This window comes from Lissotriton vulgaris, chromosome 5 (genome assembly GCF_964263255.1).
Source record: "Lissotriton vulgaris chromosome 5, aLisVul1.2, whole genome shotgun sequence".
In the NCBI taxonomy this organism is placed as follows: Eukaryota; Metazoa; Chordata; class Amphibia; order Caudata; family Salamandridae; genus Lissotriton; species Lissotriton vulgaris.
This window is the reverse complement of record NC_141693.1, coordinates 1,974,121,194-1,974,136,780: the sequence shown is the minus strand read 5'-3', so window position 1 is coordinate 1,974,136,780 and position 15,587 is coordinate 1,974,121,194.

The window sequence follows — 15,587 nt, the reverse complement described above, 5'->3', positions numbered from 1 at the left end:
GCTCGTTATAATATAAAAATAATGGTATGCCCAATTTCCTGGCTTTATAAAATCTCCATGTGTCTACCTGCTTAAATACTCGTAAGCAAGTTATATTATATGAGCCCTGGAGCCTCTTGTCGTTTGTAGCCCTGATGGTCTTGAGATCAACCCGAGTTTTGTAATTTTTAACCTTGTTATGGGACAGTCAGTGGAATGTTTTCACAATTGTGTGTTTTTATAAAACAGAGCGGTGCTCCTTATTTACCTGAGCTGCAGCCAGGTGAGGTGAGGCGCTATCCCCACAGAAATTGGGTGAGTGATATCATGTTTACCAAATCGTAATGACATGAACACTAGAATATCACTACTATAGAGTGTATTTTCTGATAAATATGTTTGTTTATTCTCATTTTCTTTCCGTGTTTACATGACTATTTTAGATTGTGGAGGAGAATCTGCACCTGACAAACAGGTGATATAATCTCTTTTTATCATTTCTCACATAACCTTACAGCAGTAGCAACATCTAGGTCCTGATGAATGCAGAGGATCTTGTCCTCATATGCAGAAACATGTCGACCACTCGCTGAGCAGATATTATGTTAAATCTGCCTTTTTTCACTTTTCACTATGTTTTTAAGCTTAGGGAGCTGAGAGAAAATATTAAAATTAACCACTCTACTCAGTTTCACCTAATTTTATTCACTTCACTAATTCCCCTTGCACTGCTTTTTTTCAGTTGTAATATCATACCAACACCATACTGACACCACCTAGCGAAACAACTATTGTTGAGTCTTCTTACTCGCACAGTCCTTCCCTCACAATTTGTGTGACTGTGTGCACACTAACTCCTGGGTAAGGAGAACCCAAATTATGTAATAGTTGTGGTACAGAGAGACAACTGATGGGAACATTCTCACCCTGGTTGTATGTTGCACATATGTTTGTTTAAATGGCTTTATGTGTTCAATCTAGTGAAGTAGTGTGGCTCACTGGTTAGAGGCGGCAGACCCGAGAGCAGAGGACGGCCCGGGACCAGGGTTCGATTCCCGACGCGGCAGGTTTCGGGACCAGGGTCAGCAGACTCGATAATTCTCTCGCCTCGGTGCCCACTCTGATCAGCGATCACACTCGGCAACTCTGGGCATTAGCTTGCCTCATCTTCACTAACGGCCCCACCAGACCGCCGGGGATGCCTGGTCTCACCCTGGAGATACCCATTAAGGGACCATCTCTCAGGGAAGCCAGGAAGGGTTTCGCAGCGGTCGAAGCGCGGAGATACTCCTCCGGGAGTCGATCCTAGCGCTATATAAACCTGCAATTAATTAAATTAATTAATTAATCGCTTTCAATCCACAATCTTTTCTTTTGTCGTGTAACTGGTTGTCTGTGAGAAGAATATGTTTTTGACTCCTGGGTACTTTTTGTTGTAACAAATCTCAATAGTTACAGGGTGAAAATGCCCAGTAGGTACCAGGATGTCACAATTTTCATTCAGAAGGCACGAAAATCTGCATGTTGTACCCCATTGCAATGGAGCTAACTTGTGATAGGTGATAGCTGCTAGCTATCTCACCGGTTATGTTTCAGGGTATTTATATAACATCTATCACTCCGAGATACTGAAAACCAGAAGTGTTAATTTAAGGGTATTTAAGATTATTCAAGTTGAAATGTTAGGTTCTTTGCCACAGCTATGGACTTAAAACAACTGAAGAGCTGGAGTGCCAATATGCGGGAGTAAAAACGTTATAACTGGATCTCCTTTTTATGTTTTTTTTTGTTTTCTGTAGCGCAAACTCGACCCGAAGGTATCAGAGCATTTTACATAAGCTCCAGTTACATTTCAGATGGGCACATTCTTTTTTGGAAGCACGGGGAGATTAAGTGATTTTCCCAGAATCACACGGAGTTCAACATTACTGCCAAAATTCGAACCCGGTTTCCCAGCTTTGAGGTCAACCACTCTAGCTGTTAGGCCACATCCTCTCCCCTTTGTCATCCATTTACAAATGTTCTCTTCTAAAAATATATAGGGTGACTCCATCTGGCTCTTGAGATATTCCTTGACCAAAGTTCCAGCACTAACGTATTCCCAACTTCCGCCACCATCTTTTTTAAGTTAGCGGCGTGGCTGCCAAGTAGCACAATGAAGACTTTTGCTCGCGAGCAGCTCCCTGCACGCCTGACTTGGGCCCCAAATTGAATTGGAATTACTCTGTACAGACAACTTGTACTACGGTTCAATGAGCTAACAATTTCTAAACAGTGAACATAAGTAACACTCACAACAAGAGTGCTTACAGTGCTTCCCAAATTGTACGTTGGTACCCAGTGGTGGGTTGCAAGCTGATTTTTGATAGGTCAGGAAAGGGAGAGCAATAAATACAGATGCTTTTAAATACGGTGCGGCATATTTGCAAGGGGATATCGCCACCAGAACGTCACTTTTACCAATGTTCTGGTGGCGATATGCCCTTCTCTGTATTTACAAAGTTACTTCAAGTCACTTTTTGAGGCTTAACATCGCTTTGTAAATTAGGCTCCTTTACATGCATCACTTAGCATGAAAGGGGAGTGCAAGGGGTGTTGCTGTGGGCATTCCGCCATTTTGTAACACACATAGAAAGAGCAAAATGCCATTTGCAGGAAGGTGTCCTTTCCTGCACATAAACAATCATTTAATAATGACAATTTTCTACTTCTATGAGTGCCGCATTCTGCAGCGCAAATAGAAGTAACAAATCACCATTAGGGACTGTTTATGTACAGAAAGGGAACCTTTCCTGAACATAAACAATCATTCCCTGCACCACTGGTACCCTACAGTGCAAAGGTGCCTGCACACGCACTACGCAGCTAAATTTAGAGCCAGCACTCAGGAAAACACAGGTGTATGCTGTATTCCCTGCGTTTATAAAATGTTGGAGCGCGGCACGGCCAACTTTGGTGCAGCTCCGCGCTCCGACATTTTCTCGTACATATATACCCCTGAGTTTTGCCTGTCACACTTGCTGGCGATTCCAATGCAGAGGTCAAATGTCAGGCTGCTTTATTCTATTAACATGAGGATTGATGTGTACTTTTCTTTCTCAGACTGCAAAGTGAGAGGAGTTTTAAAAGTGAATCATGTGATTATGTAGGAAGTTGTTTTTTTCAACACACAACAAAATGTAAATACTTGTAAATGAATTGTATGCATCCAGCAGCTAGGAAGCAAAAATGAAGTACTTGTTTTGTACTTCTGAAGTGTGCTGGAAATAAAGACTTTAATAGGATCAAAACAATCAAGACATTTGATGATGCTCAAATGATAAATATTCACAGAAACCTGATTTCCACACATTATCATTTGAGCACTATTTAGATCAATCAGTAAAATTGTACGTGCAAATTTAGAGGCCCTTTGAATGGAAAATGTGCTGTCTGTGAATGACAATGTGCTACCACAGGATGCTTTAGTTACATTCTAAAAATCGCCCGGTGTCATGACCATTAAACTATGAAAGCTGATGGGATAGCCTAGTATCAAGCAGAACCTGGGATATCTAGTGGTATGTATCAACAATTGGTTCTGTAGGGAGTGTTGTATTTCATCTACATGAATTGCTTGAATGCCTCAAATCAATAGGAATAAAATCAATATACCAGGTATTTACTAATTATTACCATTTAATAACCAAGACACCATCAAGGGATGGATTTAAGACACTGTATATTATTCATCATATATCGTGAGTTCTTACAAATAATGGCATATCAAGGACACATACAGGACTGCTGTATAACATAAACAAATACATTTGACATAAATGTAACAAAACTGTGATACATAGAGAACAAGAGACAATTACAGATGTTAACATATGATACATAAATCAATCAATATTGTGTCCAAAGGAAACATGTATATGTTGGAGCAGATGTCCTTTTTTGCTTGGATGTGTAGTCTGCTCTGAATAGGTATGGAGCACCTCTTTTTGTCGTGGACGTTTCGACCCAGTCAATCAATCAAGGAATTTGTAGAGCACGTTACTCACCCGTTAGGGTCTCAAGGCGCTGAGGGGGTTGCTACTGCTCGAACAGCCAGGTCTTGAGTTGCTTCCTGAAGGCGAGATGGTCCTGTGTCAGTCGGAGGTGGGTGGGGAGGGAGTTCCATGTCTTGGCTGCCTGGTAGGAGAAGGATCTTCCTCCGGCGTTGGCTCTGTGAATCCGCGGGACGGTGGCAAGAGCAAGGCTGGCGAAGCGGAGCTGGCGGGTTGGTGTGTAGAACGCGAGGCGGTTGTTGAGGTACATGGGGACCACGTTGTGGAGAGCCTTGTGTGCGTGGGTGAGGAGTCAGAATGTGATTCTCATGCTGACTGGGAAGCAGTGTAGATTCCTCAGATGGGCAGAGATTTGGCTGTGGCGGGGGATGTCCAAGATGAGTCTTGCTGAGGCGTTCTAAATGCGCTGTAGTCTTTTCTGGAGCTTGGCTGTGGTTCCGGCGTAGAGGGTGTTTCCGTAGTCCAGTCGGCTGGTGACGAGGGCCTGGGTGACCGTCTTCCTGGTTGCGGTGGGGATCCATCAGAAGATTATTCGGAGCATGCGAAGGGTGTTGAAACAGGACGATGAGACAGCGTTGACTTGCTTGGTCATAGTAAGGGAGGAGTCCAGGATGAAGCCCAGGTTGAGTGCGTGGTCTGTGGGTTTGGGGGCGGTGCCCAGGGCAGGTGGCCTCCAGGTGTTGTCCCAGGCGGAGGGCGATGGTCCGAGGATGAGGACTTCTGTCTTGTCTGAGTTCAGCTTCAGACGGCTGAGCTTCATCCATTCCACAACGTCCTTCATTCCTTCCTGGAGGCTGGTTCTGGCGGTGGCGGGGTCATTGGTGAGGGAGAGTATCAACTGTGTGTCGTCGGCATAGGAGATGATGTTGAGGTTGTGTTTGCGTGCGATGGCTGTGAGGGGGCTCATGTAGACGTTGAAGAGGGTGGGGTTGAGCGAGGATCCTTGTGGGACGCCGCAGATGACTTCGGTGGCTGCTGACCGGAACGGGGGGAGGCGGACTCTCTGGGTTCTACCTGCGAGGAACGAGATGATCCATTCTAAGTCCGCGCCTTGGATTCCGGTGTTGCTGACGTGTTGTACCTGGGTGTGGTGGCATACTGTGTCGAAGGCTGCTGAGAGGTCCAGGAGGATGAGTGCTGTGGTTTCCCCGTTGTCGAGCATAGACCTGATGTCGTCGGTAGCTGCAATGAGGGCGGTCTCAGTGCTGTGGTTGGCTCGGAAATCGGACTGTGATGGGTCGAGGGATCCGTTCGTCTCGAGGAAGGCGGAGAGTTGTTTGTTGACCGTCTTCTCAATGACTTTGGCCGGAAACGGGAGGAGCGAGATAGGTCGGAGGTTCTTGAGGTCCGTGGGGTCTGCAGTGGGTTTTTTCAGGAGGGCGCTGATTTCGGCATGCTTCCAGCTCTCTGGGAAGGTGGCTGATGCGAAGGAGCTGTTGATGACGTCGCGGAGTTGGGGTGCGATGATGGAGTCGGCTCTGTTGAAGATGTGGTGTGGGCATGGGTCGGTGGGGGAGCCGGAGTGGATGGTGCTCATTGTGCGGGTGGTGTCTTTGGTGCTGACCGGGTTCCAGGTGCAGAGGGTGGCGGTTGGGTGTGCTGGTTGGGTGGTTGGGTGGTTGGTCTGTGCTCCGAAGCTGTCGTGTATGTCGGCGATCTTGCGGTGAACGAACGAGGCGAGGGAGTCGCAGAGGTCTTGCGAGGTTGTGATGTCGATGCTGCAGGCGCTGGGGTTAGCAAGCTCTTTAACGATGCTGAAGAGTTCCTTGCTGTTGTGGGTGTTGTTGTCCAGGTGCTGTTTGTAAGTGGTTCTCTTGGCGGTACGGATCAGTTGGTGGTGCTTGCGGGTGGCGTTCTTGAGCGCTGTCATGTTCTCTGTCGTCTGGTTCTGGCGCCAGGTTTTCTCCAGGGATCGGCAGGTTTTCTTGGAGTTTATGTGGTCGTCCGTGAACCACAGGGCTTTCTTGCTGTGGGGCCTGCTGGGTGGTTTCTTCAGTGGTGCGAGTTCGTTGGCGCAGTCGGTGATCCATTGTGCGAGGTAGCGGGCTGCTTCATTGGGGTCCATGCTGATGGTGGGAGGGTTCTGGCTGAGGGAGGTGGTGATTTGGTCGGCGGTGATCGCTCTCCAGCTTCTGCAGGGGGCCTGTTGCGGGTGGTGGTGGGTAGTGGTTTTCTTGAAGGCGAAGTGGACGCAGCTGTGGTCTGTCCAGTGGAGTCCGGTGGTGTGGCTGAAGGAGATGTGCTTGCTGGAGGAGAAGACGGGGTCAAGCGTGTGGCCAGCATAGTGGGAGGGGGTGTTCACTAGTTGCTTGAGTCCAAGGTTGGCGAGGTTGTCCAGCAGGGTGGTGGTGCTGCTGTCGTTGTTGCGTGGTCCCGGGGGTCTGTAGATGAGGGTGCCTCTGAGGGTAGTCCTGGGGTCGGTGTGAATCTGGAAGTGCAGGTGTTCGGCGGCGGTGAGGGTGTCGTCTGAGTTGGTTGTGATGCGGATGGTGTTTCTGTGGACGATGGCGAGGCCTCCTCCGGTTTGGTTGATGCGGTCCCTCCGGGTGATCTTGTAGCCCTCCGGGATGGCTATGGCGATGTCGGGGGCTGAGGAGGAGTTCATCCAGGTTTCCGCGAGGAAGGCGACGTCCGGTGCTGTTGTGTCTAGGAGGTTCAGAGTTCAACTGTGTGCTTGTGGACGGAGCGGGTGTTGAGCAGGATGCACTTGAGGTGGTTCTTGCTGGTGGTAGGCTTGGTGGGTGCTGGTCCTGGACGGATGCAGGTGAATTTGCACTCCTGGCAGGCGAAGGGTCCGTGGGTGTGTTTAGGGGTGGCCAGGTAGCAGGCGGGGTTACGGACGGTGTTGAGAGCGCGGAGGATGGTGGCGTCGTAGGTTCGTCGGGTACGTTGGGATTGTGGAGATCCAGGGTTCCTGGCTCTGGGCGCGGTCCAGGCGCGGACAAGCGCAGACGGGCTTGCCTTTGGTGCACAATCGGCGCGCCCGCTGCGCGTGAACTCTGCGCGTACGTGCGGACTCAGCCATAAATGGAGAGTGGGAGGGAGGAGGGTGGGAGGAGCAGCTGGGAGGCGGGAGCGGGGTGGCGAATAGGAGGGGAGAGAGTACAGAAGAGAAAAGGGGGGCGGGGCCGCGGGGGAGCAGCGGCAGGGAGCGGGGAAAAAAACAGCGGGAAACAGGCGGCAGGCAAGCACAAAATCAGAAAAGTAATGGGGCACAGCGGGCAAACAAAATTAGGCACATAGCAGAATAAAACACAAAATTAGGCACAGAGCAGCCCAGTGACTTGAAGGCCTTCCATGGACGTCGCTGGGCCATGTAGCTCACAAGTTGGGATTCCAGCAAAGGTCTCTCTCCATTTTAGTCCAAAGAAGTTTACGCCTCGAAGCAGGCTTCTAAAACAGGGGTGAGCCGCTGAGAGGGCCTTCAGTGCAGTGGGTCATACCATCCGGAATCCAGTGCCCTTGAGCTACTCACAGCTTCAGGACTTTAAAAGCCCATCTGCACCTTCCTCTGTGCTCAAACCTGGTCAACCCCCCCACATACACACGCACACAATCCCCAATCCTCTTCCTCTGTGCTCAAACCTGGTTAACCCTCCCCCCAAAACACACACACGCACACAATCCCCAACGCCCCCTCCCGCTGCTGACCTGTTTATCATTAATCCTTTGGGGCAGATTTACAATTACTGGTGCATCCCTGCAAATTAGCAGGGATGCACCAGTAATTGTGCGCCGCAGCTCCGCAGCCCCTAGATGCGCTGCATTTACAATGCGGCGCACCATGGGGCAAAAATGGCACAGATGCGTCACGCATCTGTGCCGTAAAGGCGTCACATTGCTGAAGTTGCGTCAGCTCCAGCAATACTCTGGGGGGCCTATTCTTTCAATGCTGCGTCAAGCCTTACACCTGCTTCAAGTAGGCGCAGAGTTTTGACGCAGCATTGGCCTAAAAGTGACTGAGTAAAAATCTTGTAGATTTCACTCAGCCACTTTAAGGAGGTGTTCCTGCGCAGGAACGCCCCCCCTGCACCGGAACGCCTCCTTATAGCGCAGGGCTTTACAACGTGACGCATCTCCCAGATGCATCACCTTGTAAATACCCCGCACCATGGCGCATCTTTTGCGCCGCCGCTGCGTCACAAAAGTGACGCAACGGCGGCGTAAAAGAGGCACAAGGGGCTTGTAAATCTGCCCCAAAGTGTGTGTGTTCATTGCCGTCTTTTGTTTCTACCCGTACTCTGGTGGTGTTCTTTTAAACCGAGATGCTGAGGTGGACACGTGAATAATGACAATAATATTAATACCAATGATAATAATAATACATGAATAAAAAGAATGATTTAAACTTAATAAACTCATAATTATTTTAATAGCAAAATAGCCTAACTATTTAAATGCTGCATACTACAAACTCAGTTGTATGCTGCACATTGAATCTTACATATGTTTATAATGTTTTCATTTTTTTATTTTAATTCAAACAGCTTTCAGTGCTGTATTTTGACCAGCCGAATCCTCGTTGACTATATGAAGGGTAAGGGCGCTTTTTGTTGCAGCATCAGCACCGCATTGATGGTTAGGTGCCATTTTCCCACGGGCATCAGCCATCAAGAGCCAGGCCAGGTGAACTCTTGCCCTTGTTTGCTTTGCTTCTAAACCATCAGAGGCACTAACAGTGGTTTCCAAGTAGCTGGGCTGAGGTTGGAGCCAGCAGAATCATTAGCATCTCCCTTGTGCCAACCACATCCTGGTTAACACAGGACACCCTGGAGTCTCCCTCATCGAGGAAGGCCCCTGATGGGTGGATCCTTGTGCCAGACTCAAAAGTGCCTCTCATATGAGAAGAAATGTAAGGCTTGGTGAATCGTTTGAGACAGAGTTAAACAAATATGATTTAAGGGAGGATGGATCCGTGTGATTTATATTAACAGCTGTTTAGCCCCCAAAGGATACCAAAAGAATATTATAAAAATATAACGCTGAGTCCAGGACGTCGAGTGAAAAAAATGACATTAAGGATGGATGGCGTTGGAAATGCATTTGGTACTTTCCTGGATGTTTCCCTGGTTCTGGAAGTTATGATTGAAGAGCCGGCTTTACAACATGGGATAAACTTTGCCTAGATAGACACTATGCACCCCCACCCGGAGGACTGGCGCGATTAGCTGCTAACCACAGAAGGTGTAAAACAAGTAAACAACCTAGTCAAGAAAAAGAAAAAATCCTATTCTCCCAGCCTTTTAGTTACTTTCTGAGTTTTAAGTGTTAGTGACATAATAAGAAGATGTGAAACTGACTCCCTCAATAGTCTCACATATGGATCTTCTGAACACATGCCTCACCTGGAAGCTTCTAAGATATCCCGCCAACCACTATCAAGCCTTGCACAGCATTCATTTAATCAGCTCTTTTCCTTCATTATTGATATGTCTTCAAGAGAGCAGGGACAGGCGGCTCAACCATCTAAGATGGCAATGGCAAGCTTGACACTGCAAAGGAGCATAAATTAGAAGCTGTTCTACCTTCACAGGAAAGTACTCATACCCCACTTGCTCAAAGTCTTTCCAAGAGGCTGCAGAAACTGCTTGCTCTGTTCGCTGCTCCATCTAACCTGCACGCCTAGTTGCGCAATCTGGAAAATCCCACGCAAATGCAGAATGTTTGCCCTTGCCAGGAGTTGAAGCCCATCTAAGGACTCATCTATGCTCAAAAGAAAACAGTCCAGAGATAATTTGAGCAAATATGGCCTGATAGAGGACCTCTTGATTGTTATGTTATAAAGTCCCTGCTTCGTCACTCCCACATAGGGAAGTACCAGAAGATAGCATGAAGGCCCTGTTCTTCTGGCTTTGGTTAAAGCAACTAGAGCAGTGAAGTGTTTTCTAGTTGAATAGGAGGATGTTTACAGGCCACAGATGTGCATATAAATGAAACAAGCACACCACATTGTTGACTTTTGGGTACTTATGGAATCAATATATGATGCAATAAAGGCACAATGGCCACAAGCTAAAGATTGCAAAAGGTTCTTAGGAAGTTATGGATGGATTTTGTTCAGTTCATGAGACTTTTAAGTCACTTTGCACTATAAAACTACCCACCAACTCATGATCCCACTATGGTCTCACAACTGACCTTAGAACAAACATAAAACATGTCTTGAAACATCTCTATGGAAAGCAAACCGTGTCTGTAGAATCCAGCAACCTCCTGTCCATTAAAACTGCCCAGGAACACAAAATCCAACTAGTGATGCCTTTTCTCAGTGCCATGGGCCAGTAATATTATGGGTCAGTATTTCTGACCTGTACTTTTGTTTATCACTGGTGTTGAGGCACTGTTGCACCGTGTCTGGATAACTAAGTTACCTTCTTTATAAACTTGATTCTCTAGAGGTTGCCCAATCAAGGAGTCAAGGCTGATGTTTGTCATCATCTTCTCCTACTTATTTTTCTTTTACTATAGCCTTATAGCCCGCCGTAGAGGGCTATACCGGCTATTAAAGGCCCTCTTCAGCGTTAAAGGCCCCAAGCTGAAGGTGAGGGCCTTTAACAAGGGAGAGGGACTTTAATAGCGGTATAGCCCATCTACGAAGGGCTATAAGGCTATTAGAACATTCTGCCACTAGAGGACAGAATGTTCTAACAAAAAAACAAAGCCTTTTGGGAGCGTGAGGGGATTGGAATCCCCTCAGGCTCCCTGAAGCCTTTGTTCACAGACACAGCTGTGAACAAAGAAACATTGGAATGTTGGAGCTCCAGGCTTCTACCAGCCATTATAAGCCCAGAGCACTCCATTGTTTTCAATGGAGCTACCAACATTCCAATGTTCTAATATTTATTATTATTAGTAGTAGTAATAGTACTGGTAGTAGTGGTAGTTGGTGTTGTGTTTAATTTGCATCCATTTCTATTAAATAAAGAGACTGTAAATATGTTTTTCTATTTTATTAAAAAGGCATCATACTATTGGCAGTGAGCGGTCCCACAATATTGCCTATCTTGGTTAATGTTGGATGGTGGCTCGCTGAGCTCACTCACATGTGGCACACACCACCTAGAAACCTACTCTCATTGGCTGTTAACTTGGTCCAGCAAGAGAGGTTGAAGTGGACTAGCCAGAGTGGCAGTTTCCTGGTCCAAGACTGCCCAATGCCCTTAGTCCCTCCCTAAGATCCAAACATTTTCACATTTTCTTTAGAAAACTGAAATGTATTCAGACTTGTTTTCTAATTTAGCTTTCTGGAGTCGCGGTGTCCGTGATCAAAAAATGTCAGCTGTAGGTATCTTCCGTTCACGATTGACCATGTTCTTCTACTTTGTCACTTTTTCCTTCAGGGCGCAAAGTGTTCCTGCCCCACTTAGTCTGTAAAGTAACTGAAAGTTTACGCCTAGCACACTATAAAGCCCCTAAAAAAATACATAAATTCTAATACGATATGACACAGTGACAACAAAGCATAACATTTGATATACTATTGAAACTTTATCTTTTGAAAAGAATGGACCTTTACGGGCACATTGGAATTTTAAGGCAGGTCAGAAGATGGGATGAATACGCTAGAAGGTTCTAACTTTTTCTGGGTCCGAGCCTGAAAGTAAAATACCATTGCATCCTATCTAGGTCTTGAAAGACACACTCGTGGAGATGCTGAAGTATGTCAATGCTTCTGTGGTCTTACGATGGCTTGTTTACAGTACCTGTGCACTACCACTGTAGTGACAGAATGAGACAGTACATTAAGTAGAGTACTGGGAGGCTCTATGAATTTGAGCCTAGAAAATGGAGAATCTGCTAACATGTTGAAAACCACAAAGATATTCTAAAAGTTTTAAACCCACCACCCAGACATGAACTGGATGGTTTAGGGTGCAAGATAAGTGGCCCTCAAGTCAAAGATTCACTGATTCACAGAAGTCACTGTAGAGCCGTGAGTCAGGGTCAATGGCGCGTTGCACCTTTACAGCATCAGTCTATGGCACGGTAGGGTTTTAGTTAGAAGGTCCATATTGTTCTTGAAGTGCAACAAGCCTTAATCAATGTGACACGACTGCAGTGCCTGAACCACTGCTCAGAAGCCAGTGCAATTAAATGCTGTTGCGCCATATACGAAGGCTGCATAGTCTTTGATTCACATGTCTCTTTAATACACTCCCAAGCACGCCCTGTCTCTTTATCTCACTCTTGCAGGATCCTGCGTTCTCCCTTGGTTTTTCTTCTGGTTCTGTCTTTCACTTTTTCTCCGTCTTTCTGCTTTGTAGGTTTTTCCCTCTTGGTTAAAAAGTTATCTCTGGTGGCCCTCACTGGCAACCATCTCCTTAAATAAGCACTGCAGAGTTGTAATACTTGGGTGATGGCAAAATCCACTGTGTCCATCTAGGACTTGAAGAGCGGTGAGAGGGGCCCTTTCAGAGTCGAAAATGGTACAGAGTAAGTGAACGCGGAGAGCATTCCCACACTGGCAGCACTGGAATGTCCCCACATGTGCTCAACCTAATTGTGAAATAGATACAATAGGGACAACTTTGACCATCTGGACTGCAAGATCCTGTGTCTTCCTTTTGACTCACTTCTTTACAAGAGTTTCTACAAAGGCTTTTCCGTCTGTTGGCCTTGATTGTCCTCCCGGTCATTTGTCATCCACCCCACACTGGGCAGAATATCTTTGTTCATCCTCAGATGTTTTCAGGCTCTGGGGAAACAGCATTGCTCAGAGCCCTAGGAGCCCTCCACTCCTCTCTGGTAGTACCTTCTCCTAAGGTTCACAAGTACAACCAACCAGCTCAAGAGAGGTGATATTTACCTACAAATTACTAGATGTGCTATGTTAGAAATCTAGAAATCTGAACAAAAAGAGGATGGGCCATCTTTCTGGGCTTTCTTCACAGGCATTCGCTAAGGAGGTGAAGGTGGGATGAACACACCTAGGGATTCATTACAAGTGGCCCTGAAAGTAACTCAGATGTACCCCCTGCCTAAAAGTTACCAATACCAGGGGTATCTCTAGGGGTGGTAAGATTCGGACCATTACAAGTAGGACTCTGAGTGTCCACTTGCTAATGAGGATATACTGGGGTAACTAGTATTTCCTGGACAGATTCTCTTGGTAATTTCCCATTCCACCCTCTAGCCACTTCCCCCAAAAACATTTTCTAATAGCGATTGTGGGTGCTTTTAATAGAGAAATCTCAGTGTGAAATATTCAGTGGCTTTCATACTGCTGATGGGACCGGTAACAGCTCAGGATTAAGAAACATTTCATACTGAGGGCACAAGTCGGGGAAATGGGGGTTCCACTGGAGACATGCAGAGTTTCTGAGTGAGGGTTATTTCCAGGAAATGCTTGGCAAAGGGCAAAATCAGCAGGCCACAGATGCCCAGGGCATGTAGATTGGGCACCCAACAATGGACATACCCTGAGCTGGGATATCCTATTTACTAGCATATCTGGATTGCTCTATGAAGTCAAGCCTGTGTTGGACAGCATTTCATATTCTGGTGTTGAATTGGGCCATCTGGGTAGCCATACATGAATTTAACTATGGCCCATAAAATATTTTTGAAAAAGGGCTGCAGTGCAGCCTGGAGCCAGTCCACGGCCACCGCCTACCCATCTACATGTGACAGCATGAAATGCCCCCATCCCCCACACAACATCCTCCCCTTCCCTCTTCAATCTGCCCCAGCTTCTCCCACCTCCGCACCTGCCCCCACACAAACACTTACCACATGCTCAGAGCAGGAGGTAAATGGCTGCATTAAACCCCCACGGAATGGGGAATTCTGTGTCACATTCTGCACCGGTATACTCAGGTCCATATCGTTATTCCCCATTCCGCGGGGTTTGACTCCCAATAGAAGCAAATATGAGCGAAGATTCTGACCACTCAAAATTTCCGCACATAATTTCCACTAACTTGTACTCAGGGTGTAAATGCTTAACTTTGACATGTGAACTGGTGTTTCCAATCTAATCACCTTGTATTCAAGTGCAAAAATAATAGAAACAGCCCCATTAGTGTGCAAGGCCCCCAACTCCACATGGTCAAAAAAACTATGAGAAACCAAAACTCTCACCAGAGAATCCTCCAAAGCTTTGAGGCATTCAGGAAAACCCAAACTCTCTGACATCACTAATACCAACCCACCGTCAACTTTATGACAAGACCAGCCACAACCAACTTATCACAGGATCCACCATGACACCAAGTTGTTGTGACTTAAAGCCACAGGACCCCCATACCAATGACCAGTTTTATAAAAACACAGTATCTCACCTCGACACCTATTAGACGGTAGTGCTACAAAGACACAGTGATAGCAGCACTTTCCAAAGTATTTAAGTAAAGAAATAAAAAGTATACATGAAAAATAGCAGAAAAGTACTCTCATTAAATAAAGTCCATGCCTTTATTTACAAAATGCTGCATCCAGCCATTTTCTAACAGCATTTATTTATAGTATTTTTGTGAGAACATCTTACTAAACTATGAAAAGAAAACTGATTTGCCCAAGATCACAAGTTTACTCGAATTGGGAAGCTCGAGTTAAGATATGGTCTTTTGGTTTCAGATTGGAACGTAAGCCACCATGACACATCCCCTCCCTACTGGAATCCATTTCCTGTTGAAGTTGTTTGGATAGTCCGCACTTTTCTCTAGGAGTCATTTTAAAGTGCTCAAGAAAATGTGAGAATGCAAAGATGGGCCTGCCCTGGACAATAACTGGTTCCTTCTGCAGACCCGGGTGCTGTGATGTATAATTAGATGACGTGCTACACATTATGTACCCACATAAGAGCCATCACTCGCCGTTCCAAACCTCCCTGGGGCGTACTCTCACATTTGAGCATGCCCCCGGACAAGGAGGGGACTTGACCTTCTGTTGCCCATCTCTCAAAGGTCAAGGCCTCATCACCTGGGAGACATCCGGCAGCAGAGTCCATGTCCCGCGGCTTCATAGCCATGGCAGAAGACACAGATTTTTATTTAATACGGCCATCACCTGAAGCAGCTTAAAGATGATAAAATGTACAATCTGGCCATGGAATCCCAAGCGAAAGCAAATAACTTGTTCAGATCCCACACACTGTCAGCAGAAAGAAATGTTTGCAATCAAAGTGGAACGCCTCTTATTCCAAGCATTTACCCTAACCCTTCTTAAAAAAACTTACAAGATTCTAAACACGCCATCTTGGAATGATAATGTTCCCACTGCAGAGAAATATATTTTGAGCAATACAATCGGTGACATAATTTTTTTCACTCCATCACATTAATAATAATAATAATGCACATTTTGTATTTTTTTGTTAACTTTGCAAGCCTTAAGAAATTCACAAACATTGCATAGATTAAATACAAGTCAGATACCCCTCCCAAAATTCAGTAAAAATTAGAGATTTCACTTGCAAAAAATGTTTTTTTTGCGGGAAAATTCTTATCCGGATGTGAAGTTTTTCAAAGGACACAAACTTCACGCCATAGTGAAGTTGTACCATTTGTCACCTTCACGAAACTTCACCAGGGGAACTATTTCTTCACACAGCTGCAG